Consider the following 26,497-nt stretch of genomic DNA (forward strand, 5'->3'; position numbering starts at 1 on the left):
TAACCTAATCTGGTAGAAATAAGCTTAGGGGGCTTTCATGCGGGTCCCCACATCTGTACCCTAGAGTTCAGAGTGGGGAAGGAACCCTGACACTGATGAAGACAAAATACCCAGTAGGTTGCAGCAAGTGGCCCTAAACTAGCAAGGCAGCACTGCATGATGGTGAAAAATCATCTGGACAACACTAAGGAAACCAAATTATGTTCATTCATTGTCTATGCCAATGAGCCCTCTGGGGAAGTGTGCACAGGGATGGAGAAAATTGGCTGGGACCTGAAGAGTAGGCTGGGGAGGACGTAGATTGGGTGAAGACATTTCTATATTTTGTCCTTGCTCGAGCAAATAGCATCTCAGAAGAGGGGCGGGGAGTCAAAAATTGAGAGGATTAATAGTTGCAAAAGTGATATTGGAGAGAGAGAAAAGGCAAAAAGATTGAGATATTGAAGCAGAAGGACAGAGAAAATGAAGAAAACATAAGTGAAAAAACAGGGGAGGGATCAATGAAAGAAGAAAGACTTGTAAATACAGGCTATAGAGAGAAAAGTGCCTGAAAAGAAAAATGTTAATGTACAGTAAAAGAGGGAGGGAGGTGTGAGAGAGGGTTGGAGAGAGACATAAATGTAGGTACAACCATGAATTGATAACTGCATGACACCAGCTATGAGGTTGCTGAGACCTACAGACATAAGCAGGAGGACAGACATTAAGGTGCAAGAGGGAGAAGGAGACATTCCGCCTGCTCCCGTCCCAGAGAAAGAGTTGGAGAATACAATAAGATGTGGTGAGTGACGGAGAGTTAGCTATACAGCCGGGCTTAGTAAACATGTTTATATCATTTGACATTAATAACAGAAAACTGCCTATAAAAGCGATAAAGAAAATATGTGTTATCCTGTAGAATGCCAGCTTTATGCTATCTAGTGTCCCCGCTGGTGTATTTTTATCTAATTCCAGGGCTGGTCACAGTGAGTTCTGCTTCATATTTCTAATATACATTACACTACCGGGAAATAAAGCAGACACCGGTTAAATTCATTGCTGCAGATGGCACAAGTTTCAGTGCCATGCTTTATATTACTATAAAACCAAGAAGAACTAGCTATTGTACATACGAAAAACAATACAAAACAAACAACCCTCAAACCTCTAGGGCATAGGATGGTTCAGGGGGTTGGTTACAGATGGTGAAGTCTTTTAACCTCTAGGTTAGCTAGTTTCAAATACAGCCTTGATGTGTAATGACCAAAAGCCATTACCCTCTGGAAGCCAGTTGGTGGCCTCTGTGTATTAAATTGGTGGTCTCAACCCAGATTCTAGTGAATAAGCATCACCATTGGAAGAAGAACCATTGTCGTAACTAAGCTGTCATGTGAACATGCCACCTGAACGCTTCAGGAATGAAAGCCCTGGACACTTATGAATGGTTTGGTAATTGAGATGGGGCCAACACATAGCAGCATGCAGACATCTCATCGCTCCAGATACTTTAAAGACTCCCACCACTAATGTCGTTGGAATAATGGAATACATGTACAGTGGCTATTTGTTCCCCAGGTCAGAAATCATAACAGTGTTGTTTGTTCGAATGTGCAATAGTTTCCCAAGGAAAGTGATAGAAGCTCTACAGCTTACCATCTACAATAGGGCTGGAAGATCCACTCTGGGGTGCAGTCCGACATTAGCCTGGGCTAAAAGACCTAATGGGTCCTTTCCAGCTTTAATTTATGTGATTTGCACAGGCAGAATGTGACGATCGGCATCTCTTTAAATGGGTGAATAAGCTGAAATGTAACACACTCGAGAGATCTTATTGTTATTTATACAGTGTCATAGGAAGATCACTTACATTCTTGACATTCTTGCCTTGAAGAGCTTTTCTTGTTATTAAGCCATAGCATTGGCAGAGATCCGTACAGTGCTGTAGCTAGGTAGGGGATGGATTAAAAGCTCAAGCCCAGGGAAGGGGTAGAAGTTGCTTTTGGTGTGTTTTGTTTCACTTTTGAGTTTGGTTGACAGTCTCCTGGGAGAAGCCCTGGGCCACTGTTCTGACTGAGGCATGGAATGGAAAAAGAGACCTGGAGGGGTGGGAAGATGGCAGATTGATACCTAGTGTTGTGTGGGACACTGTCTCTGCAGGGCCGGCTCTGGCTTTTTGGCCGCCCCAAGCAAAAAACAAAAAAACAAAAACCTGCGGCGCGGCCAGAGCACGGGTGCAGGGGGACCAGCTGGGGGGGAGGGGGAGGGAGCGGGCAGTAAGGGGGCAGCCAGAGCTACAGCAGGGGCGCTGCCACGCGGCCCCTCCCACTGCGCCGCCTCCTGCCGCCTGCCGCGAGGGCTCTGCTCCGGTCGGCAGGGAGGAAGGAAGAGCGGCCGGAGTGGAACAAGAACAACAACAACAACAACAAAAAGCGTCCATACCGCCCTAGGATTGGGCAGAATGCCACCTCCAACAATCTGCCGCCCCAAGCACCAGCTTGCTCAGCTGGTACCTGGAGCCGGCCCTGTGTCTCTGTGAGATGTTCATACTCCGGCAGGGTAAAGTGACCTGGCAGGAGGGCTGAGCCATGAGAAGACCACCGGAGCAAGTGTTGGCAGGAGGCGCTAGGTGATGAGTGAGTTGATATGCCAGGCCCAGCCATGAGGGGGCTTGCCCGTGGTGAGTGCACTCTTCTACAGACAAGATTTACACACCTCTGAAAATCAGGCCCTTTAGTTCTGTGTCTTAGTTTGTCCATCTGCAAAACATACATACAATTTACTGCCCTTGGATGTTTTAAGTATTAACTTGTGTTTACAAAGTTCTTTGACACTCTCTGGGTGAAAGGTATTCAGCAGGTGCCTCACTTTCTTTATTAGCTGTTATTGTGATTAGCAAATGAGAGAATTACAGCAGCAAATTCTAGTTCCTTCTTTCAGCAGTTGAGACAGACAAAAGACAAAGAAAAGAGCTCTATTTTCTTTCCTGGGCAGCAGAGAGAAAGTGTGAGGCACATCTACAATAATTTTCAATTTGAGGAAGGTGGTGACCTGAATCTGGCTAATATAATGAGAAAATTTGATTCATACTGAATCTCGAAAAGGAACATGACCTACAAATTTAAACAAAAGGAAAAATAAGAAGCCGTGTATGTCTTCAGAAGCCAAGGGATTCCACTGACCAGTGTATGGCCAAGAGTTAAAAACCTTTCAGGGAGACATGAGAATGTGGACATTTAAAAGAATCAATAGCAGGCAGAGTGATTTGCTGAATTGCAGACAGTGTAGACAGAGAGAGACTCTTATGACAAGAGGAACTGATGGTAGTTGCAGATGAGGTGGGTAGATGGAATGACTGTAGAACATCCTAAATGAATTCTGTAGATATGAGGTCACAGGTAGGGACATTAGCTCGTTTCTCACTACACCCTTCGTAATTTTCCATCAAACCAGTCATGTCCACCCCAGCTTTTCTCCTTCCCAGGCTAATGCTGCTGTTGTACATGGGATATATAATTAGTGCTAAGCCCTAGAGGATGACTGCTGTAAAACCTCAGATCACCATTTCTGGGATTTCATATAGCACTCCCAGGAATCCTTCCATGCCAGGACTTGACGCAAGGACATTCAGATCCCAAATCTACAGTGCTACTACTTAAGCGAGAGAATAATCATCATAAGGTAGCCGTTAGCAACAGCCTTGTGATCACCAGCTCCTAGCAGCAAAAACTGCAACCCCTTACTACCACTAACCCCACTTTCTACACCTTCAGGCTGAGATTTCCAAACCTAACCAAAAGCTTAAGCCACACTGCTCCCAATGATTTTAGTGGGAGTTGTGCTATAATAGACTCTGGAAAAAAAACCCACCCTCAGGGTTGCCACCTCTCAGGTACAAAAAGCCAGGACATCTGGGATGGTCCTGAGTCCATGAAGCTGGACAGCTAGCAGTGAGCATGCTTACAGATTTCCCAGGAAAGCTACTACAAGGGATTATAGGCCTCAAACCCAGACCCACAATTAGTGCTCATCTGAGCCACTGGAGAAAGGGACTAGTGAAGCACTAGCTCGCAAACAGCCCCACCTCTGGAGCTCCTTGTTGGGGGAGATCTCCAGCCCCACCGATTGTCTGGGATGTGTTACCTAAGCCAGAAAGAGGCCCAGGAAGTTGTCTGAGTAACTAGGTGAATCCCTGGCTGGCTGCTACTATGGACCCTGCCTACTTAACTGACTCTTGATTCCTGCCTCCCAGCCTGTTCCTGCCCTCCTCATCCCAGACTCCCATCTGCTCCTGGTCCCTGCTTCGACCCCCTACCCCTCACGCTGAGTCTGGCTTTGACCTCTGGCTCTGACCTTTGACTTGGCACCTGACTCTGACCCCAGCTCTGGGTCCAGGCTCCTGACTCTAACCAGGAGACCTGACTACCCACACCTCCTATCCCTACAGCTACCTCAAAAAAGGGAACCTCTTGTGAAAACCCGGACAGTTGGCAACCCTGGTCAGCAGAGGGCAATGCCTCTACAACTTAACAAACTCATGGAATGTAATGATGAAATGAATGTCTGACCTAGCACCTCTTCCCAGCAGTGCCACGTGTATCACAGCATATGTGGGTATATATATGAGCTTGGATTAAAGCCCAGAATCAGGAAACCCTGTCCAAAACCACAGAGAGATGAAAGAACATAGGTGCCTTTCATTCAGATGAGTAAGAGACTGTTAATCTTTCTGCTTAAAGAAAGGTAAAAGCCTTTCTGTAAATATTCCTTGAAGCTTATCTGAAAAAAAAAAAAAAAGCTGGAGAATGTTTGAACTGATTTGAAAAACAGAGGCAGAAGAGGCATTGCAGAGAGTCCTTGTAGTTGCATTTCTCCTTTCTGTGTGATCCAATCTTGTTCAGAATGTTACTCATCTGACCTGCAAACCTCTGTGAAAAAAAAGAATATAAATAGTAAGAAACACACAGCAGTGAGGGGGGAGGAAAAGTCAAATGCTTTTCAGAAGTCTCTCTTTAGGAAATCAAGCGGCACTTTCAAGTGGTGCTTTACATTCTACTTCACATCATCGGTCTGGGTGGCAAGTGGGAGAGCTCGGAATAAAAGCTTTCTCCAAATTGCTAAAATGCTTTGATTGTTTGTTTAAAAGCCAAACTGGATTTCTAAGAGCTATTTTGTCTTGCACTGTAGACACTCCTCTACATTCAGTGTTTTACAATACAAGAGAAATACTGTCATCAGTGCTACATAAAGAGTCATACCAGCGTTTCTATGTGACAATCAATGCAAAGAAAGGGGGCATGACAAGTTATGGAGTGAGTGGTGTTGCAAGCTTGGGAAAGGGAAGAACCACGCTCACTACATGTCAAAGGAGGGGTTTTAGAAATGAGAAACCATTGTTGCTATCATCAATGGTGCTAGAAATCTCTGGCACTGTAGAAGCTTAGTTCAATGGCATCATGCAATTCAATAAAACTTTGTTGATCTGACAAGTTCTACAAGTGTTGCCAGAATATAAAAGAGACGAAACAAAAGGGTATTTGTCAGAGATCGATACAATCTCCTCAGGTCAGGCCTCCAGGGTGAAACTCTTCCCCCAGTAGAGTCAATGACAAAACTCCCCTTGACTTCATTGGAGCCAGGATTTCACCCCTGGAGTTTGGAGCTGTATCCCAGATCCTTTGTTGTTTAAATTTGAGTAAATTGCAAGAAAACATAAGTACCTGTATTTGCACAAAAGATGAAATGTTAACTTTAGGGCTGGCCAGTAAGAACCAGTAATCCTATAATTATGGAGGTATTGATATTGATGCCATGGTGGCACTGTGGATCTGTACATAACATAGAGCTAAAATTCCTTTGTTTCACACCTCTGTGATTTAATTTCATCTCTTCACTTAGCACAATAATACAATTATATACATACATCTTGGGTGAGGCTCTATGCCTCACTTTCCCCATCTATAAAAAGATGATAATGATACTGACATCCTTTGTAAAGTGCTTTGTGACCTACTGATGAAAAACACTTATAAAAGCTATGTATTATTATTGAGGGTGGAGGGTCATAGCTAGATGGAAGAAGGGTCCTGGATAGGTCCCTGTACAGAAAAGAGTAGTGAGAGGTTAAGAATCGCTAACCTAGGTGCTATCCTGATCAGGGACAGGGGTTAATTTGGAAACAGTGTTGGAGAAAAGAGTTGACCTCATTCCTAATAAATGTCCTTATTGCACCTCAGCCATCCCTTTCCTCTGTCCATGGCACCAGCTTCACATACCCATTTATCCTGTTTTCACACAAGAGTCTTCCATGCCACCCCTTAAGATCGGAATGCCCTCCTCAAAGTAATCTATGGTGCCACTGCGGTCTCCTCTTTAAAACCCCTCCTCACACACACTTTACCTGCAATGCCTCTAGCACACTGCCAGGGGATGAGGTTGGTGGTCAGCTAGGACTTGTGCTACTAATATTTTTATTTATCTTATTTTTAAAAAAAAAAATCAGCATCTACAGATTGCGCACCTGGCTAGACAAGTGCAAAACGTGTTCATATCACAGTTACTGTTGTCTCTCCCACACCTATATCTTTTTGTTACAACCAATTGTTTTGTGTGGTCTTTAAACTTAGGCCCTCATTGATGCAAACAATTTTGTTTGAGCTTGTTTGATAGCTCATGTGTGAAGTGAAGCACATGCACATTTGGGGCCTTAGATGGTAAGGTCTTAGGGAGAAGGACTGTCTCTTACTATGTGCTTGTTCAGCACATTGCAATCTGGGGCCCCAATCTGTTGGGACCTCTGGGCACTATTTTAATACAAATAATTAGGGGTGGGAGAAAATGCAATGCTACTCTTTCAAGTTCCACCCACAGAATAAGCCTCACTCACTCGAGATGGCAAACTGAGATGACTCAGCACCTTGTGCAGATGTTAAAGATATGATTGTGCATGGTCTTTCGGTTAAGCTTCCCCTCATTTGGGTTCAAATTCACCAGTGGGGTCTTCTAGGCTCCTTGGTAGGATGCAAACTCAGCTCGTGCATTGAAGAAGAAAACACAAATGGTAATTTCTCATAAACCTACCAAAAGGAGCTGTCACTCAGAGTAGCTTGCACAGATCTTGATAATATGATTGTCCTTCTCTTTTCTAATGTGATGGCTGTTATTTTGACTAACACAGGAACTGAACCAGGGACCTCAAGAGCTAAAAACACAACACGTTAGCCCTTGAGATAAACCTGGCTACATGGAGTTGTAACACACTTATAATCTCTGTAAACTTGGCTCAGAGGGGACCTGTAACACACTCACTAGTTGTTTACACTTACATGCCATGAGATAGTTAACAATATTGATTTAACAGTACTATCAAAGTCAACAAAAATTCCATCTTCCAACTTTGGTCCTAGGAGATCCAAAAGTCAGCTTGGTTAGTGAGTAAACTGACATCCAAGTGAGTTTGGAAATGTTTGCTTCCATGTTTGCTCCCATCTAGAACAATTTCCGAGTATGCTTCCTTAAACTGAAATAAAACTGAAATTGGAGTTTTCCATGTAAAAGTGCAACCAACCATTTGTGTAATGACACTGAAGAGATATTGACCTGCTTCCCGGACTCTTTTGTTGCTTGATTGTACTTTGAAAGGTTTAAAGGGAAATTGATGGCGACAGCCATTTTTTTAAATGTCATGTCGCTCTAAAAATGGATTTTCATCCTTTAATAGACTCACTCTGATATCTTAAATGTTACAGAGCTGCTCAATGACAGTATTTAATTTTCTATTCAGAATTTTCTAAACCCTACGTGCGTAGATGTCCTCCAGAAAGATAATGTTCTGACAATGCATTTCACAAATAAATTATCTAGAATTAAATGGGAAGCAAGTGGTTGGAGTACATTGTTCATAACTGAAACAACCTTTCACAAGAATTGTTTTTTTTTTAAATTACCATGATTCTGCTGCCAGCTTTCTGAATAATGCTAAAAACCAAACTGCTATACTGATAAATATTCCATTAGGACCCAATCATAGTCTTATTGACATAAATAGCAAAGCTCCCATTAACTTAAGTGAGACAAAAATGAAAGAACTAACATAATGAATTACTATTGCATAGATTCCAACAGTAGAAATGGACATTCTCTCTTTAAAAAAAAAATCTATGATTGTGTGTGCACTTTAGAGGTGGTGAAAGTTTTGGCGTTTCCCACCGAAACAAGAAAACTTGGAAGACATTCATTCAGGTTGAATGAAACATTTCAAATGTTGATTCAAAACAAAATGGTTTGTTTCAATGTTTCTGAAATTTGGGTGCCCTGTTTGAGAATCTCTGCTGTAACTCTGCCTTTCTTGGGTTCCAGAGTTGTTTGTGTTTTGTTTTAACCCTAACATTCTTGAAAAGTAATATGGACCAAAACCACCCATGAGAGTCTTGTTTCACCTTCAAAAAGGGGCATTTTTCTAGTGCAATACATGCACATTGTGCTTTACAAAACACTGACTAAAGTATGATCCTGGTCCTGAAGAACCTGCAAGTAGAGCTGAGTGAAAATCAGAATTTTCATCCAGTGGGAAATTCTGATATTTCAACACTGAAACAATGAAAACTTTGGAAAAAATTTGATTTGGAAATGTTGAAACCAAACATTTGATTGTTATTGACCAAATTCTGATGTTTTGACATGCCTGAATTGAAACATTTTTTTTTCAATATGTTAAATCTAATTGAAACATTTTGACTCAGTTTGACATTAATTGCATCTGCCTTGTATGCCATGGTTACTTTTGGGAGTGGAGTTAGTGTGCTTCATATGTGCCTAGTCTTCGCAAAGGCTGGACTACATCTCTCAAAATGCACTGCAGCCATGTGATTCCCATGATTCATCACATAACTTAGGAAGAGGGGAGTCCATGGTTCATCATGGGAGATGTAGTCTGGAGAGGGAACCTGGCTCATAGGAAAGAACGGGGGCATGAGGCATCTGAACTACTTCTGCCATAAGGCACTGAAGCACCATAGGAGATTAAGGCCTGGTCCCCACTAAGTCCCCAAATCGGACTAAGGTACGCAAATTCAGCTACGTTAATAACGTAGCTGAATTCGAAGTACCTTAGTCCGAACTTACCGCGGTCCAGACGCGGCAGGAAGTCTCCCCCCGTCGATGCCGCGTACTCCTCTCGGCGAGCTGGAGTACCGGCGCCGACTGTGAGCACTTCCGGGATCGATCCGGGATCGATTTATCGCGTCTTAACCAGACGCGATAAATCGATCCCAGAACATCGATGGCGTGCCGCCGGACCAGCCGGTAAGTGAAGACTAGGCCTAAGTTTAATGTCCAACTGACTCAAACCTAAATGTCTTGTTTCATTCTGACAAACTGAAATATTTTGATTTGGCTTGAACCAACTGGAAACAAAATATCTGATTGTGAATTTCCCAATGCAAAGTTGATTTAAAAAAAATCAGTAAAATCTATTTTTTTCCAAGGAAAAAAAATTTGTGCAGAAACTGCATTTTCTGTCAAAAAATCATTTTGATGGGAAATTCCTGACTCTCTCTACTTGAAGTGTCACTCAAACAGATAGGGCAACCATTCCAATGGTGTGTGTGGGGGCGGGGGGGGAGAATGTAGATGGTTTCTTTGATGAATCAGGCAGAATAACTTGTTCCAGTATCTTCTTTGGAATGTTTGCTGAGCTTAATATAATTACCCAATAGGATCTCAGCAGGAACTAATGTTTGACCTTTATTCCTAACAGGAATGAACTGGGTTAGAATAACATTTCCCTGCAGTTACGTTTGCTGCAATAACCAACATAATTTTTCATGGGTGGTTTTTTTGGTTTTTTTTTTGAAGGAAGTAAAACCAAAGCCTGGAGCTCTGGATTCTTTCTTATCTCTTGTGCTATCACTTCTTGGTACTTTCTTGTTATTAATGACGCAGGCCTTTCTTTTGCTAACACATTTTTAATATCAAAGGATGAAGAGGGGATAAGCCGTTTAAACTGAACGAGATTAAATGACATGAAACCTGAACAATCATAATTAGATTTAACATGAATGCAAGTGCTTATTCTAATTGTTCACTTTTCAAAGCCGGTATAAAAAAGCACCACCATGACTCTGTGGGATTCTCACTTATGTGCCGTCCTGGTGGCTTTCTATGTCAGATTTTCCAGCTGTGCAACTGTATTTAGCAGTTAACAAACGCAAGATAGATGGAAGAGGAAAAACTCTTTACGTTTAGTGTTCAATTACATTTGAGACTGAAGAATTTCTGTCAGCTGAGCCTTACAGAGTCTTCAGACTTACCGGTTTAATCCTACGGTAGGCAAATGAACTCACGCAGGTGATTTCTATAGCACAATGTGAAGTTGAAAACAGTTGTACCTATGGTATGTCTACAATGCAATAACAGCTCTATGGCACTGAGTCTCAGAGACCAGGTCAACTGTCTTGGACTCATGGGGCTAAAAATAGCAGTGGAAGTGTTCAGGCTCAGACAGGAGCCCACTTTCTGAGACCCTTAGGTTTCAGAGCCTGGGCTCCAGCCTGAGTTTGGATGCCTACACTATATTTTTAACCCCACAGCCTGAGTCCTGTGAGCCCAAGTCAGTTGACTCGGGCTCTGAGACTTGGTGCCATGTGGTCTTTATTGCAGTGTAGACATGCCCTGCAAAACAGCAGTATTTATGTGATGCTGAGTATTAGGGTCTTTCCTTCCAGCGGTTTATGTTAAATACAGAAGAGTCTCAACAGGTGGCTTTGGCTGAATGCAGGTGTCCAAAATTGTCTTCACCTATGTAATCCCCTCCATCCCCTTTATACTTCATCCTCGTGGTCCCATGCTGTATACTGTCATACCTGGACAGCTAGCTTCAGTGAGGTGTCCAGAACTGAGTCCTGCCCTCCACACACTCATTTGGAAAGTGATGGCCTTATGAACAAGCAAACATCCTACTAACCTTCTTCAGTGCTGTTACACATTGGCCCAAGAATTTTTAATGCTGAGCTTCTCAGTAAACCCAGGTCCTTCTTCTCTGCAATTTAATTAATTCAATTCATTTCAATATAACTCTCTTGTGGTACTATTTATTTCCTAATATACCTCTTTGGCCCAAACTCATCCCTGGGGTAACTGCATTCGCATCATGGCCCATTAAATTTCATATTCTATTTTGGAGCCCATTCATCTAATATGTCAGGATTATCCTGTGAAAGAAGCACATCCCTCAGTGTCTTAATTATCCTGCCTGTTTTAATGTTCTCTGCATTTTCAAAGAACTTACATATTATAGTCTTTACTAAATACTTAATAAAACCATGAAAGGGTCTCAGGGTCCGTACTGAGCCACCCTTAACTTTGACCCTCTATTTTCTACTTACCAGACAGCTGTTTGTCCATCTTAATTATTATTTAACTCCTATATAGAATGAACACACAATCTACCATATGGAGAATGTGATGTGAGAATGGCAGGTTTTGGCAATCACAGCATCAGAGTAGCATTCAACTAGCAGAGCTGGCTGAAAAAGGTAAGAATAGTTCAGGAATACTTGTGAAAGAAATGGATTTTTTGAACTTTATTTAAAAAATCATTAAAAATGGAAAATGGTAAATTTACAGCAAACTTTTTGAAAATTTGCAAAATATTTTGATAATTTAATTTCATTTTACTGAGAAACTTGTTTCCCTTCTCCACCACTCTCTCTCACTACTTTAATTTTGTTATGTCTGGGGGGAACGGAGAGGAGTGAAATAGACCACAGTTTCCCACCAAAACAAATTGAAAAATTTCAAAACAAATCTAAAAAGGTCAACATTTTTTAAATTGCAAGTTTTCACTGAAAATTTTTAAAAAATTGACCTTTTTAATTTTCATTTTGGTTGAAAAGGAATTTTCAGTGTGGAAAACATTTGCCATTTTTTGCCATTGCAACTGATCCTACTGTGTACTTCATGGCATGAAGCTTCACATTCACATTAGAGATGGGCCTTTTTTCTCCTGCTCACTAGTATCTGCATTAATCAGATTAATCAGGAAGGAGGTGTGAGCAGGGGTGAGGTGCATAAAATCTCCGAGCTGGAACAGCTGTTGGGTGCTACTGCTAACCCACCTGCTGGATGGAAGGCTGCAAACACCAGAAACTCCCACTTCTCATGCTGCCCCACCTGAGATCAGATGACCTAGTGATGCCTCCTCTCAGCATCCATGGAAGAGTGGGGTGTTAGAGAGCAGTGCTTCCCCATGCCAGGGAGTGGGCCCTTTCCTTACCCCATGATGTTAAGATCAGTGTGCTGGGGATTTTCCATGGCAGCTAGAGGATTTCTGGAAATTTGGGGGAACAATCTAAGGGTATGCTGGGTGCACCACTACTGCACCACTCCCAAAGGCACTAACTCGTGGTCTTAGGCCAGGGATCGGCAACTTTTGGCATGCAGCCCACGCTGCTTCCCACAGCCCCCATTGGCCTGGAACGGTGAACCGTGGCCAGTGGGAGCTACGATCGGCTGAACCTGCAGACGCTGCAGGTAAACAAACCGTCCTGGGCCACCAGCAGCTTTCCCTGTTGGGCCATGTGCCAAAGGTTGCCAATCCCTGCCTTAGGCTATGTTGACTCTTATAGCAACGCGTAAACTATAGGCACTACACAAGTAGCTATATGCCACAGTGAAAGGCTCTTCCAGGGGAGATGAAACCAGGAGGCAGATCAAAAAGGCTCCAGCAGATTTCTGCTGCCAGCGCCTTTCCCCTCTGCCTCAGCCTTTCTCCATTTCCAGAGCCTTTCACTGCGGTGGGGAAAGGCTCCAGCAGTGCGATGGCAAGGGGACACCATGCTGCTAAAAATAGCAGATTAGATGTGGAAAGCACTGCTTGGGTGTGTAGAGAGCCCATGTAGGGTACATACCTTGGGGTTCAGGTACATAGGGCACTCCACTGTAATCACCTAAGCTATGCCTCACCATCTCCACTACTATTTATGCCCAGGCTAGCTGGGTGTGCAGTGTTGGTACTACATGCTACCAGAAGTGTAGATGTACCTTTAGTTGCCTGCTTTTACTAGCACCTATCACTATATTGGTGGGCAGTTTCTGGGAGTTTACCATTTTTAGGTGGTTCAAAGCTCTGTTTTTAAGCTTTGGGAAATTCAGCATTGATGTCCGCAAGAGATGTTTGACACTAAATTCTAATATACACTGAACTGGACACACAGACATAGGTGTAGGAAGAGTAGTACGAAGAGAGCCTGAGACATAAGCCTTTGTATTAGAGGCCTGGAATGAGGCCAGAGGCCTGGGCTAAAGTAGTAGTCAAAGCTTTACTGATATAAAGCAAAGACAAGCTATGAGCAGGAGGCAGGACCTACTTACAGAATCTGGCAAGAACACGTGGTGACCCCAATGTGAGGACGGGCTCGCTTACTTACCAGATCAGCGGTCATGGGTCACCAGTGTGGTTAGATATTCGGCTGCCTATGTGTGTTTTCTCTGTGTTCTCCCTGTTTGCTGCCCCAGCTTTGTGCAGACAGCTGGCACAGCAGACCTTCAGCGAACCGCCCAATGACCACAAGTTCTGTTAAGATAAGAAGGCGCCGGGCCAGGTTTATTGTCAATAAAGCACGGTAATAGCACCTGGCAGACTCTACGAGGATACTAATACATGTATGCCTGTAACAATGGATGAGGCTCAGTGAATGGCGGGACTTTCCATTTCCACCTTGGCTGGACAAAGATACTCCCTCTGAGATACATCTTTATATCCCAATACAAACAAGTTATGTACTACCCCTCTGCCATAGTTAGTTACTGCCCCTTGACATGGCTAGTTATCACCTATCATCTTGTACATGTTGGGTCAATCAAAACCTATCTGTTACGTACTGTTATCCTGACCTTATCTTTTAGGAGGGGTCAGTGTGTTCCTGTTATCATTGGGGAATGCTTTTGTACCATCCTTGATAACGGGATGTATTTGCGTGAGTACTCTGTGCTTAGCACTTAGAAATGTGTATTTCTGCAATATCAGCCCTGTTCTTGCCAGATTCTGTGAGCAGGCCCTGACTCTTGCTCACAACTTGTCTTTGCTTTATATCAGTAAAGCTTTAACTACAACTTTAGCCCAGGCCTCAGGACTAATACCAGGCCTCTGATACAAGGGCTTATGTCTCAGGCTCTCTTCCTACTATATCCGCATTTGAAAATGTGTGTCTTTGGGCCAGATCCTCAGCTACACTGATGTGCAACAACTGAAGCGCTGATTCCTTGACACCTACCGAACAAATTTTAATATAAAGGAAGGCGTTTCCTGCTCATCTCTCTGTACAGCCCAGCACACTCAATGGGGGACTGAATGGAGCAGGACCTGAGATTTAATTTCTTGCCCTTTCTGGAACCTATAGATGCTAAATTAGGCTCAGAGGAATCTGGCTTTGTGGAAGCTCACGACGGAGATGCTTATTTAGCAGTAATTGGTGAACATTGATGAATATCCCCTTGACACAACATAACTGAGTGGTGGTGGTGGGGAAGAAGGGGTTTGCTCATATATATTAGCATTGGTCATTTAAGAAAACCAGCTGCCAAGCCATTGGGTGTCTATGTGAACTGAGGTCCCGGGGTCCCATCCTAGTTTGCTTGGCACATCAGCCACAGAGAGAATGAGTCTGATTTTTGAAACATTCAAATTAAAACCAGTCCTAAGCAAAACAAGAGCATGGCTGTGCACTGGCTTTCGGAGAGAGAGCTGCAGCGAGGTTGCGGCGTTGTTCCATTCTGTCTGCTTTATGGAGAGAATCCTGATGAGCACACACAATATTTATTTTGAGGAGGTGCAAATAACAAAGGCAGACTCCTCCCCCCACATCCTTTCTGCAGCGGGAGCTAGGAAGGGATTGGGTGATTTCTGTGCCTCAAGCTGCCACTGCTGCAGTATTCTTTCCGCCTGTGTTTCTGTGCCATATAATATATGTATTCCCTAACTGCTGTTAGGGCTGTCTGGTCCCCTATTCAAACTCTGCTGAAAGGAGATCAGTTGCATGCTAATCTGACATGATTCTATCCATTGCCTATGCCACCCAGAGAACTACACCGCCTCCCCCTGCCTTTCCCAGAATTGACTCAGGGGTGCCAGAGAAATCGCAGCAGAAAATGAGGTTTGTGGAGGGTGCAGGGGAATCTTGAAAGCCCTGTTTTTCCGAATAGATTTCTAGCACTTTGTGGTCTCAGCAGGGATGTGGGAAAGATCCCAAGCATAGCATTTCTTGTAGCATTTCAATAACCATAAACCAGGGAACACAGAGGCACATGAAGGGAGAGAGGGAGAGGGAAAAAAAGTTCTTTCCAAGCCTAGCTGAACTTCAAAAAAGGTTTGGTGAGAAGAACTGGTGATATCCATGTCAGATCCTATTTAAATTATCCACCATTCTCTCAGTGCACAATACGTTTTCACTGGCAGTTTCAAAGGATAACTAGAGGTATAAATTAGCTTCAGTCTCCCTTGTACAATCAATGAGCAATGTCATAGTACATCAGAAAGAGGATGCATCTAATTATGGGCCTGATGATACAACTTGTCTGAGTAAGGAATATTATTATTTATATTGGAGATCTAACCGACAGTGCTAGGAGATGTACATTTGATACACATACACCTCTACCTCAATATAATGCTGTCCTCGGGAGCCAAAAAATCTTACCATGTTATAGGTGAAACCGCATTATATTGAACTTGCTTTGATCCACCGGAGTGCGCAGCCCCGCTACACCGGAGCACTGCTTTACCACGTTATATCAGAATTCATGTTATATTGGGTCGTGTTATATCAGGGTAGAGGTGTAGTAAGAGAAAGTTCTTGCCCCAATGACCTCAGAACCAGAGCACTGGGTGAGCTCTACAAAATTGAGAAATGGGCAAGACAAAGAATGGAAGCGGAGTAAAGTGACTTGTCCAAGGTCACACCGCAGGTGGGTGGCAGAGCCCAGGTGTGCTGAGTCCCACCCCAATACTCTGGACAAGATGCCACACTGCATAAGTAAAGGTTGTATGACTTGATCTTGAGGGCCATGCTGTGTTCTCCTTTAAGTCAGTGGGAGCAGGATCGGGGGACAACAAAGTATGGATCTGATTTTGTGTGGTATCTCTATCTAATGTAGTGATGTACCTAGAGTATATTTATTTTTTATGTGGTACCTATCACTCTGACATCTTGATGTCAGTGGGAGCTGAGGGTGCTCATCACCTCTGAGGATTAGGGCCCGTGGAGCGTTGAATACAAATCGATATTGAGTCCACTGCTTGCATTGAAGTGAACAGTAGTTTTGCCAATGGTTTTGTAAGAGCAAGCCTTGGTGATTATATTTGCAGTAAACGTCTCTTACGGGTGATTAACAGGTGCAAAAACAAGCGCGAGGGGAGGTGAAAAAAAAAGAGTAAAATTAAAATTCTACATTGGGGGGGAAATTAGCAGGATGTTTAAATTTCCCTAGTTTGAATCTACATCGTGGTTATGGTCTTTGTTTAATTATGAAATCTCACTATGACTGAATATGAGAAAATAAAAATCTAAGAGAAATGACGCTCACTCATGCCTAGGGATAGGATCCAAGCAGCTCAAGAACACAGTTTTGAAAAACAAGGAAATTTGGGATCTGGCTCATGGTTTATTGAGTAGCAGTGTGATATTTACCTAAATACTTTCCTCTCAAGGGGAATGAGCAGAAGCTAAAAAGCTAATGATCATTTATTCCATTGGGAAATTTGGAAGAGTGCTGGCACTAAATCCATTGGAGATTTATATGCAGATAATCTTTCAACAAGTTAAAAAAACCCAAGATTCATTTGGATTATCACCAGATCAGGATCTCTCTTGCCAGTAGCTCTGTGATTGCCTCTCTCAGTCCCTAAATGTTGTACCTCCAAGCCCTATTACTGTTAATCATTTGATATACATTTCAGGAGTGGCACATGCAATATACAAACACTATGTAGTGGTGGTTGGTTGTGTATCCCTGGATGCATCATTTCAAAATGAAATGGAAAATTGATTAGAAGCACAGTTTACTCCTAAATAGAGCTGGTCAAAGAAAATGATTGTTATATGCATTGAAGCAGCACTTAGATACATACAGGAAACATCCATATGTTAAAAATTTGACAGCATTAGAGCTGTGTGGTAGTTTATGCAACCTTGGGTGTTATCAATACATTATGGAAGAAGGATGGCAATAGGTAACTGTTGATCAGACTTTTATTGGCTTAGGTAGAGAAAAAGGAAGTATGGTTATTGACCTTCAATAATGTATTTGCTAACTTTTCAGCGCCTGAAGAAAATGTTATTGAAGTTGATCAGTGCAATCTTAGCTAACTTTAAATAACTTTTTATGCTATAGGAATTATTTTTTTGTTTTACTATCCTGTCTAAAGGCCCCCAACTGAAATCAGAGACCCTGTTGTGCTAGGGTCTGTACAAACACATAGTGAGAGACAGTCCCAGCCCTGAAGAGCTTGCAGTCTAAATAGTAAAACTAATTTGCAAATATTTTCATAAATAAAAGTGATCATCCTGGATGATCCAGGAAGACATATTGAGTGAGATTTTTTTTTAAAGAACATAAGTGACTTAGGAGCAAAAGTCTTGTTGAATTTTTTGTTGTCAAATGGCTTTTGAAAATATCACTCATGATGCTATTTATGAGTATTCAAAACACTGCTGGGCATTTGAGAAAGTGTTTGAGAATCCTGAAAGTTTCATGAACTTTAGTATGAAAGATTTTTTTAGAAATAATTATTTTAGTTATTTTCTTTTTTATGTAATCAAAGCTGGGGTCAGAGACGATACTTTGTATTTCAGTAGGTGAATAAGAGAGGGCATGCAAAAAATATACAAAACAGTAAATGGTATAGAGATCAGACACTGCTATTTATCCTTCATCATAGGATGAAAACAAGGGGACATTCAATAAAACTAAAAGCAAGCAAATTTAAAATTGATACAAAAATAAATATTTTTCCGACTCTATGCACAGTTTGCCTGTGGGACTCATTGCAACAAGATACAGTAGAACCTCAGAGTTATGAACACCTCAGGAATGGAGGTTGTTGTAACTCTGAAATGTTTGTAACGCTGAACAAAATGTTATGGTTATTCTTTCAGAAATTTACAACTGAGCATTGACTTAATACAGCTTTGAAACTTTACTATGCAGAAGAAAAATGCTGCTTTCCCTTTTTTTTTAGTAGTTTACATTTAACACAGTACTGTACTGCGTTTGCTTTTTGCTTCTGTCTCTTCTGCTGCCTAATTGTTCCAGATGAGGTGTGTGGTTGAGTTTGTAACTCTGGTGTTCGTAACTGTGACCTTCTACTGTATCAACACCTTGAAGGGTTCGGCCTGCAGTCCTCCTGTATTAATATCAAACTCTGAATGGTTATGTATGAAGATTGGATGTCCATATTGACATTATTAGATTCATCAGTTGCCTTCAATACTATTGATCCTGAGGTATTGTTAACTTGCTGGCAGACAATAGCGGAAGAGGGAGGTGGGTCTATTCTTACCTTGCTGAGGATTTGCAGAGAGTTGAGTTGGGCAATTGCTCTTCATCAGACTTTCTGTGGCCTTGCTCTGACCTTCTGGGCTTACTGCAAGATAAGGACGGATATTTGTATGACATGAGGGTGTTGTTTGGACTTATATTGTGGTTGGCTATTTTTTTGGCATGAGGCCAAGAGGCAGCTGCTTGCTTTCATTTTGATTTGATTTTTAATTTTTGGCAAAGATGCCAGATCCATGGACAGGCTTTTTTCAATATAGCAATGTATTTCTGATACATTGAGAGCACTAATACGTAAGTAACAATAACTGGCATCTGCAAAGAAACCCTGGGGCCAGGTGGCTCATTATGACTCAGTGACCTTTCAGTCTGAGGGAACTCTACCTCTCATTAGTTATTTCAAACCTCTGCAGCTGAGTTACAACAAACATGGGAATCTTAGCCCGAATCAGATCCTGCAACCTTTACTCATGGGAATAATCCTCTCTCAGGTGGGTAATCCCTTGCATTCCAATGGAATTTACCACTTGGTTAAGGTTTGCTCGGGTGGAAAAAGGCTGATGGATTAGCCCCTTGGTTAGTGAATTAGCTGTAGTAATTCAGCACTGTGTTACAGATGCTCAGTAACTCAAACCATCCCTGTAGTGGCCCGCCTCATAATCTGCCCTTGTTTCATTTGCTGATTTTTTCTCTGAAACACTGTCCTTTCTCAAGCTGGTCTCTCTCCGTCTTGGACTTTTGCAGATGGCTGCACTGATAATTAGCAGTAACCATCATTCTCATTCCATCATCAAGGAAAGCTCTTGACTGCAAACTTTCATGACTTATCAGACTACAGATCAAATAAGAAAAACAGGCAAATCGATGGGCATCTCGGATTTCCAGGTGAGGATTAAATGAGCACAGAGGCTATTGGTGGGAGCCGCAAAGGCATTGAGACACATATAAATGCTATTTGTAGGTGCCACTGTGATCCAAAAAACTCCCACTCGGCTGCCACCTACCCTTGTAGGAGCCTCAAAGAGCTCAACATCTAAGTTTTTGCAGTAAAAGTGCACTAGGCACCTATGTTTCTGCCTCTGGGCAAGCACACTGCTGCCTCACTCTAGGTGTCTGGGCCCCTATCTCCCACGTAAGTCCCAGAGCAAGTCATGAACCAGGGGAAGATAAGTGTTTAGCTACCTAACTTGCGTGCAGGGCACAATGTGGTAGGTGTGCTCAGAGGCTGCTTACTAGATTGGGTCCTGCAGCTGAGTTCCAGTAAAACAGACAGGGGGTTGGAGTCGGAGATGAGAAAGTGGGTCTCCCTTGTGACCTTTAGCACAGTGGCTAAGGTAACTCATCCAGGATGTGAAGTATACCAAGTTCAAGTTCCCACTCTAGCTAATTAGATGGTACTGGAATAGTTGGAGATGGACTTACCTCAATCTCTCCAAGTGAAGTTCTTCCACTTTAATTAAATATTAATTGGGACAGAGAGAATGAGAATGACTCTGTTTCCATCAGTGATAATAGAAATTTACAGATAGACAAAGTAAGAAAAATGCTGCTTGACAACTAACATGCGAGTTAAAGAAACTTTGTATATTTTGACATGTGATGTTGACAATTTGTGTTTTAACTGTTATAAAGCTTTAACTTTTTGAAGCTTAACATTTATTGTAATTGAATAATTATCTATCCCCCATTGCCTGCCCCCCATAATTTCTCACGACTGTAAAAATTTAAATAAACTTTACAAAGTGCTTGGAATTAATAATTTTGCACAACTGTGAAAACTTAAATCGATAATTGAAAAATATGCTTAAAAATAACCATTGATATTATCTGTTGAAATTATAAAAAAAATATAAAAATTGAATTCTGCCAAGACTATGTTTCCTGTACTAGCTGAAAGATCTTTAAGAGCAGTCCCATTGCAATAGTTTGATCTGGAGGATCGAGAGGCAGGGACAGGGGCTGGCTAGGTTGATATCACTAAGTAACTGTTGCAATCGTCATGCTAAACACAACTGAAAGCACTCGAAGCACTCCTGAATTGTGGAACTCATTGACAGGGGATGGGCAGACCCCTCCCCCCCCGCCACTCATGAGGGTAAGCATCATCCTGTTGTCTCGCTATACACTAGATCCTGCCCCTATTGAGGTGAAAGGCAAGAGTCCCATTTGTTTCAGTGGAATGGGAGCAGGCCACTTATGCTTTTGAATCAATTTCCATTACTTCCATCTTATCTAGAATAAGTTACAAGGGACTCTGTCAGCCAAGTGCACTTCAGACAGGTGTTGGGGAAACAGGCACCGTGCTAGCCTGTGCCAATGAAAAAGAGAGTCAGAGCCGAGTGTCAGCTGCATTCTGATGGCTCCACAGTGCAAGCTGCCTTGCTATCTTCCCCTCAGTTTGGAAGCGATTACTTTGACACTGATTTTGACTTGGGACACCACTGACAACTGAGGAACTAGATGCGGTCAAGTAAACAATGGATCTCAGTAACTACTCAGCCTAAGGTCTGGCCTACACTACAGAACTATATTGGTATAACTACTTCACTCAGGAGTTTGACAAATCCACACCCCCGAGCAACATAGTTATACCGACTTAACTCCCCATGTAGACAGCGCTGTGTTAGCAGGAGAGCTTCTTCCGCCGACATTCTTCACCTCGGGGAGGTGAATTAACTACGCTAATGGGAGAGCTCTCTCCTGTTGGCTTAGTACATCTTCATTAAAGCACCACAGCAGTGCAGCTGCACCAATGCAGTGTTTTAAGTGTAGACGTGATCTAAGCGTCTGGATGTAATTAGTGGACGGCAGTGAGTAAATTGGATTTCTAGCCTGCCGGGTGTCTGGGAAGGGAGGAAGTTACTCAATTTCTCTCCAAATGTTATCTGGCAAATTAAAGCGGGCAAGTACTCAAGTGCTTTGGCTACTGGGATAATTTACGATATTGGACCAACTGCTGCCAGGTTTACTCAAGCAATATAGACATTTTCTGATGGGTTTGCCTCAATAATGACATAGGGTGTGTCTCCACTGCAATCAGGAGTGTGACTGTAGCGCATGTAAGCAAACCCAAGCTAGTTTTGATTGAATACCAATAGCAGTGGATCAGAAGCAGCACAGGCTAGTCACTCAAGTATATACCTAGCGTCCCCATGTGGGCTTGTACAGCCTGTGCTGCTGTGTCTTCACTGCTATTGTTATTCAAAGTAGCCAGATAAAAGCTTGGGGTACATCAACATCTACTGCAGTGATACCTCTGATTGCAGTGTAGACACACCCCTAAGGATTAGGCCAATACTACTTGGTATATATAAGGCACCTTTAATCCAAGGATCTCAAAAAACACATTACAGATATTAAGCCACACCAGCCCCTATTATTACAACCATTTTATGGATGAATAAACTGAAGAACAGAAAGCAAAAGGAGCTTGTCCAAAGTCATATAAAAATACAGTGTTAGATATGGGAACAGAACCCAGGAGTCCTGACGGCCAGTCTTCCTATGCTAATTTTGGACCATACTCTTGATGAATCAATTACATACATTATTGTAAAGAAATACACCCGGTTTTCCATTACGGTAAGTTGGCAAATTCTGAAGAATTCAGATCACATACTGATTGCAGAAAAAATGTTTCACAGAAGTGTTTAGTTTTGATGCAATCATTTTTATGCATCAATTTCCCTGTGTTTCTTCACTGCTTCCCTGACAAACAAGCAGAATAACATAACATGTAAATTATGCAGAACCTATTAGAGGAACTGAACTCCCCAAATGCTAATTACAACCAAAAGAAAATTAAAAGTTTAACAGGAGTGCAGTAAAAAGAGGACTGTAAATGGTCTAAACATATTCAAATATAACGCTTAATTGCCACTGAGCAGGTTTAAGTTAGATAGCTAACAAGCTAAACACTTTTGGTGACAGGAAATTAATGTAATGACGCAGCAAAAGTCCATTTTATTTGGTATTTTATATGTGTTATATGACAATTTAATTAAATGTTGAAGTAATCCAGGCAAATAATTCCCTAGTGAAATAAACCAAGAATGACCAACTTCCTTTTCTTTAGAGGACTGATGCAGGGGAACACTTAACTAATTTACATTTTATGACTCTATAATCTAAACTTTTACCTCAGAATTAATGAGATAGACTGAATTACCTGGGGCTACTTTTTCCCTATGCAAATTTGTGGTAAGTCAGTTACTTGGTGTCAGGTATGGACTGAAGTCATGAAACAGCTCTGGATAGTGTGATGTTGTTGCTTTGTATTTTTACAAAAACATGTTGCTGAATATTAATGTAAAAGATAGTTGAAATAAGAATCAGGGCTATTAGTCCAGACCAGTTTACTGGGTGAACTCTGGAAACATTCTGAGCAATACTTTAAATGTGTCATTGAAGGCACTGCAAAAACTTACATCCAGATTGGAAAAAACTGCCTGCAATTAATCTTAAATAAGGTGCCTCCTCCAAAAATGAATTAAATAGGTCTGATGAAATTTGCTTTAATAAACATCGCCCTAGCATCCTCCCAGCTAAGCCACTGATCTGCCAATTGACTTCAATAGGAGCTGTACTGGACCCAACTCTTAAAAGTCCATGAATTTCTGCTTGCAATCCATACTATTTCTATTATTACTACTGATAATAATTTAAGGCCCAAATGTATGACGTGTTGAGGACCTCCTGGGAATTTAAGCCCTTTCAGGATTGGGCCCAGTGTTTAATGGCTGGGCTGGGGGCAGTTAGAGCAGGAGACTGAGGCATAGCACGGGGTGTGTATACTATTAATTGTTTGAATTACAATAGCACCTAGATGTACCAGTTGAGATCTGGACCCTCTTGTGCTAAGCATTCTACAAACACATGGTATGAAACAGACACTGGCCAGATGAGTTTATAATCTACATAGACAAGACAAAGGGTCAGAAAGGGGAAACAAACAGAAGAAGTCACTAGACTGGGGCAAGACAGAGGGGAAACAAACAGAAGAAGTCACTAGACTGGGGCAAGAACCCAGGTCACTTAAGTCATAAACCAATAGCTTAGCCACTAGACAACAATGCATCTCTAAGTTATTGTTCAGATTTTGCTCACCTTTGACTGGAAGCTGTTCGGGGCAGGAACCATGATTCCCACTATGTTTCTACACCACCCAGCACAATGGAGCCTCATTCCTGACTGGGGCCTCTGAAAGTTTGTCTATGCTGCAATTAGATACCTGTGGCTGGCCTGTGCCAGCTGACTTGAGCTTGTGAGGCGCGGGCTAAGGGGCTGTTTAATTGCGGCGTAGATGTTTGGGCTTGGGCTGCAGCCTGAGCTCCGGGCCTCTCCCACCTTGCAGTGTCCTAGAACCAAGCTTCAGCAATTAAACAGCCCCTTAGCCCAAGTCGGCTGGCACTGGTCAGCCGTGGATTTTTACTGGAGTGTAGACATACCTTGAGGGCTGCCCGAATGTGAATGGGGCAGATTTTCAAAAGCACAAATGGTGCTTAGATGCCTAACTTTCAGCGGGAGTGAGGCGCCGGCCTTTGAAAATCTCTGTCAATGCCTTAAAAAGTAATTCTCGCTCCCCCCTCCCCCCACCCCATCCCCACTGATGTGCTCATTGTGCGCTACAGCTACAATACAATCCACTTAAAATGGGAACAAGTCGATGCCACCAAAGGGAGAGACTGGCAAGTGGGATGGGTAGAGAAAAGTAATAAACATAGGGATAAAAATGGTCATAAAAAAACCAACAACCAACCACAAATTTTGAAATAGAAAACACGGGCGGCCAAATCCTGAGGGTTTTACTTCATTTTTACACTGCATTACAACTCCCAGGGATTGGAGGGAGGGTTTTGACTAAGTAAGGACAGTGAGTCAGATTTCCAAACAAGCCTACAAGTGTTAGCCATGCAAGTTCCTATTGAACTACAATGGGAACTGGATGCCTAACTTTACTTAGGCTCCTTTGAAAATTCAAGAATTTGGCCCACAGAAAATGGGGTTTGTTAAAAGTGCATGAGACATGATAGGGGACCGACCTCCATATTCTCCGGCCTACAGCCAAGGTACAGTTACTTGCCAACCTAAAATGAAACTTTAAAAAACCAGGTGGCACCTCAGTGCAGATATTTGTGGTGATGAGACACAATGAGGAAGCCCTGGATACAACCAAGATCTGCACTGTGTATGTCTCTAAAAATCAAGAGGATCGATTTTAAAGTCCACTCATCATTTCAATGGCCACCATTGCAAATAACGCGTTGTAATGGGATGAAATCAACTCATACAAACCAGTGAACAAACATACACTGCTGTGTTCTGAACACGCTGACAATGGCACAGAAGCCTGGTGGGGAGGGAATTAATGTAGGCTGATCATCACTGCATAAATAAGGGACCGTGTACAAATTCCACAACTGAAAACCATTTCCACACTACATCTGACTCACACGGGTAGGGAGTGGTTAAAATTGACGTCAAGATTAACCTTACTTTCTACATCCAAACAAGTTCTTAGTACTTGGCGACATGAAAAAAAGAAAGATGTATATAAAGAAATACATCAGCAACTTCTATCAACAGGCAAAGCTACTGTTGAAGGGCTGGAAGACAATGTAGCTGAGATGCATCTAGATTATTGCCTCTGGAGTCTGGACAGTTCCACATCAGGAATGAATACAGAACCTCTGGATCCAAAGGCACAAGCCTCTCCTGCATGAGTTAAAGGACTAGCTCTTTTAACTTGGAGACAATAGCTAAATCATGGATCTCTTACAGAGCCCCCACTATAAAACAGTGTATATTGCATCAGTGGTTTTCAAACTTTTTTCTGGGGACCCAGTTGAAGAAAATTGTTGATGCCTGTGACCCAACAGAGCTGGGAATGAGGGGTTTGGGGTGTGAGAGAGGCTCAGGGCTGGGCCAGAGGGTTGGGATGTGGGGGTGAGGGCTGCAGGGTGGGGCCGGGAATGAGGGGTTCAGGGTGTAGAAGGGGGCTCTGGGCTGGGGCGGGGGTTGGGGTGCAGGAGGGGGTCAGGGCTCTGGACTGGGGGTGCAGACTCTGGGGTGGGGTCGGGGATGAAGTGTTTCAGGTGCAGGAGGGGCTTTGGGTTTGGGGGGGAGCTCAGGGTTGGGGCAGGGAGTTGGGTGCCGGAGGGGTTTGGGGGTCTGATCTGGGGGTGTAGGCTCTGGGGGTGGAGCCAGGGATGAGGGGTTTGGGATGCTGGAGGGGGTTCTGGGTTTGGGAGGGCTCAGGGCTGGGGGTTGAGGTGTGGGAGGGGATCAGGGCTCTGGGCTAGGGGTGTAGGCTCTTGGGTGGGCCAGGGATGAGGGGTTTGGGGTACAGGAAGGGGTTCTGGGTTTGGGGGGGCTCAGGGCTGGGACAGAGGATTGGGGTGTGGGGTTGGGGTGCGGACGTACCTCCGGCGACTCCCAGTCAGCAGTGGAGCTGGGGTGCAGAGGCAGGCTTACCATGCATCTTGGTACTGCGGACCATGCTGCGCTTGTCCAGCTCCTAGGCAGAGGCACACAAGTGGCTCTGCGTGGCTCTCGCCCGCAGGCACCACCCTCTGTGATGTTGCACTCTATATGATTTTATGAAAATATGCTAATGTAACTGGAATATGCTTCATGCAAAAGGTCTTTTGTAAGGTATCATTACAAAGCTCATAATCTACCTAGTGTGATCATCCTATTTGTATAAATGTACCACTCTTGTATCTGAAACTAGAAATATGAAATATAACTCTGAGGGCCTATTGTAATTTTGCAAAGTGTGGGCCATTAATGGTGGTTTGGAATCTTGATGACTCCCATTAACCAGGACAATTGACTGCAGAAGGCTCTGTTTTACCTGTAAGTCTTCCTGTATACATGGGTGCTGGCAACGGGTAATGAAGTCTTAGAGCAGTGGTTCCCAAACTTTTACAGCCAGTGAACCCCTTTCACAAAAATGTCAAGTCTCGCG

The sequence above is a fragment of the Chrysemys picta genome, chromosome 2, assembly GCF_011386835.1.
Source record: "Chrysemys picta bellii isolate R12L10 chromosome 2, ASM1138683v2, whole genome shotgun sequence".
Lineage (NCBI taxonomy): Eukaryota > Metazoa > Chordata > Testudines > Emydidae > Chrysemys > Chrysemys picta.